Consider the following 3604-nt stretch of genomic DNA (forward strand, 5'->3'; position numbering starts at 1 on the left):
CGACGGCGGCGACGACGCGACGTATACCAATGCACGGTTGCCCGACCGCGCGCGCAAGCAACAGCCGAGTTTGAAAAGGCTACTCCGGCCGGCTAGCTGCCCTGCCTGCAGCGTTGATGTGTACGGGCTTGTTTGAAGCTTCGCGGCTAATCAGCTTAGGGGTGTTTGAATGCACTAGAGATAATAGTTAGTGGCTAAAATTAGCTAGAGACATCCAAATACCCTAGCTAATAGTTCAACTATTAGCTATTTTTAGTAAATTAGCTACTAGTTAGCTAGCTAATTCTACTAATATATTTTTAGCTAACAAAGGAGGTGTTTGAATGCACTAGAACTAATAGTTAGTTAGCTAAAACTTGTTAGTAAAATTAGCTAGCTAACAAATAACTACCTAACTATTAACTAATTTACCAAAAATAGTTAATAGTTGAACTATTAGCTAGGGTGTTTGAATGTCTCAACTAATTTTATCCACTAACTATTATCTCTAGTGCATTCAAACACCCACTAACTATTAGCTCTAGTGCATTCAAACACCCGTTAGTTTGTTGCTGAATTAGTTGGCATTTTCAAGTCTCAGGCGCCGGCAGGCACCTTGGGAGCTGTTCTGTTTGTGCAGGGGATTGATAGGCTTCTGCTAACAGTACCTGTTGTGTGTCAGCCTGTTAGATTACCCTTCCGTTGTCTTGCCATGTGTGAGCACGGTAATTTTGTCAAACTACTAATATGCGTGTACCTCATGCTTCGCACGTACATACGCATGCATCTGATCAGCGCGAAGCCGACAAATGCGCACAGGCTCAGGTATATTTGGCATTTGAGACGTCCGTATCTCTACTAACTATTAAGAGTACAGTGTAGACTGCCCCCGCCTCAACAGCCCACACCGCGAATCCCGCGTACGCCAGCCCCTCCTCCGCGATTCACCGCTCGCCCGCCCGTGGATCTAGCGCCCTCTCCCCGCCGCGATTCCCCTCCCGCCCGCGGCTCCTCTTCCTCGACGTCGTCGTAGCAGCACCCAACACCCTCGTCCATCTCCCACGCCCACGCGGCGGACCGGTGGGAGCGCGTGGCCGCGGTGCTGCCCGGGAGGACGGTGGCCAATGTCGCGACGCACTACGACGACCTGGAGGTCGATGTCGGCTCCATCGAGGCCGGCTTCGTGCCCTTCCCCCGCTACGGCGGCTGCGGCGGTGACCGCCGCCCCCCCTCCCCCGCCGCGATTCCTCCATAGGGCCTGTGTTCAGGTTTGCTCTTCCTTCAACCTTGGTTGTGGCAGCGGATCCCTTTTCAGCTGAAGCACCCTCAGTTTTGGGCGTTGTCCCACAGTTCTCAGTATTCTTCAACCGGACGGCCTTGGCAAATGCATCTGATATGTCGGCCACAACATCTTGAGCCTTGATATCCACCAGTTTCTGGGTATCGGTGCTGGCAGCATGCTGTTGACGTCTGTTCTCCTGCAAGGCTTTCTCCCGCTGCTCATAGAAGTCGAAATCTTCCACAATTGTTGTCTCAGCCTCATGGCTCGATTGTTAACATCTGGAGGCCCTGTTCCAGCTTCACCTGTATGCTAAGAGTTAGTGAATTTATTCAGAAATGCCATTGATACTGGCTGATTAAAAATTCAGCAAAAACTAAGCAAATTTTACCTCCTGGGTGTCCCTGCTATTTGTGACAGGCTTATTGTCATTGTTCTCAAGAATGATGTGTCGCAGAAGGTTGTTCGATACATCATTAATTATGTGCCACTTCACTGGGAACTGACCACTCCACTTATCCTGCTGCCAGTAATTAACACTTCTGTCGAAATCGACAGGTCCAATCATCTTAGCCACGCCACAGAATTGGCCACTTCCATTAACCTATAAAAGGTACAATTATTCATAAAAGAAATTACCAAAATTGAAAACACCTTAGCACATGCTGATAAAGGATCAAACATCCATATATACTGCTATTCTTTTTTTTCTTGAAGAGAAAACCAAACTAAAGGAGATGAGCTATCCTTACCGAGAAAAACAATAAAATAGGGCAATGCTCTTCTTTCTCTCTATTGCCGTAGTTGTAACTAGAGATCTGGTCTGAACCAGATTTTAAATGACTGTGCTGGTCGTCCAGTCTCAATCCACCATGTGAATTAACTGAATTGTGTATTTTACATTACGTGTTCAGATATAACTGATTATGGCGATGCCATGTGGCGAATTCTGAAACCAGGCTATATTGCGAATTTGACGCTTGACGCTTGCTTGTCTAACTTATTGCTGACTATTGTGTGATATTTGGTAGGTTTCGTTGGTGATGCAAGCTTCTCGCGGTCGCTTCCTAATCACCCAAAGCTCCCCAAGGGGAAGCTGGTGGCTGTTGTGGTGGTGGACGGATGGGGCGAGGCCAACACTGACCAGTACAACTGCATCCATGTCGCTCAGACTCATGTCATGGACTCACTAAAGAATATGTATATGCTATCCTTTACACCTGCCCACCTGCTTGGGTTGCGTATATGCTCTTTTTTGTTTGTATAATTTTACAGCAATAGAAATCTATATATTTTGGTCCTCATTGTTGTTAAGTATGCATTGGACGCATGGTTGTCGGGAACCTAATTCTTAGCTCTAGCTCAGTGATGACTGGTCTAATTTTGAATTAATACTTGTTTGTAATGGCTTTTAGATTTTATACATAATCTTGATTAAGGTTAAGTTCTACAGATATGTTATATGCTTTTTCCACGCCAATACTCACTATTATGCATATGGGGCTCTAGGCCAAGCATTGAATGCTGAATTTTTCTTTGAGAATTAACTGAATTGTGTATTTTACATTACGTGTTCAGATATAACTAATTATGGCGATGCCATGTGGCGGATTCTAAAACCAGGCTATGTTGCGGATTTGACGCTTGTCTAACTTATTGTTGACTGTTGTGTGATATTTGGTAGGTTTCGTTGGTGATGCAAGCTTGGTGTTCTCGCGGTCGCTTCCTAACCACCCAAAGCTCCCCAAGGGGAAGCTGGTGGCTGTTGTGGTGGTGGACGGATGGGGCGAGGCCAACACTGACCTGTACAACTGCATCCATGTCGCTCAGTCTCATGTCATGGACTCGCTAAAGAATATGTATATGCTATCCTTTACACCTGCCCACCTGCTTGGGTTGCGTATATGCTCTTTTTTGTTTGTATAATTTTACCGCAATAGAAATCTATATATTTTGGTCCTCATTGTTGTTAAGTATGCATTGGTCGCATGGTTGTCGGGAACCTAATTCTTAGCTCTAGCTCAGTGATGACTGGTCTAATTTTGAATTAATACTTGTTTGTAATGGCTTTTAGATTTTATACATAATCTTGATTAAGGTTAAGTTCTACAGATAGGTTATATGCTTTTTCCATGCCAATACTCACTATTATGCATATGGGGCTCTAGGCCAAGCATTGAATGCTGAATTTTTCTTTGACTACAAAAGTTTATGCAATAGGAGCGTCTGAAATGGTTATGCCCTGAGTTTAGTAATGCTTTCAAAGTGTATCCATTCAAATGCTTGTTTTACAAACCTTTATTTATCATGATCCTTGAGTACTCAAAGAAAAATCTAGGTCGCTGC

General features: G+C 44.8%; 1 pseudogene; it reads right to left on the reverse strand.

The window, feature by feature from the left end:
- Nucleotides 1–923: 923 nt before the first annotated feature.
- On the reverse strand, nt 924–1965 carry LOC103648346 (YTH domain-containing protein ECT3-like; annotated as a pseudogene).
- Nucleotides 1966–3604: the final 1639 nt, after the last annotated feature.

The sequence above is a fragment of the Zea mays genome, chromosome 2, assembly GCF_902167145.1.
Source record: "Zea mays cultivar B73 chromosome 2, Zm-B73-REFERENCE-NAM-5.0, whole genome shotgun sequence".
In the NCBI taxonomy this organism is placed as follows: Eukaryota; Viridiplantae; Streptophyta; class Magnoliopsida; order Poales; family Poaceae; genus Zea; species Zea mays.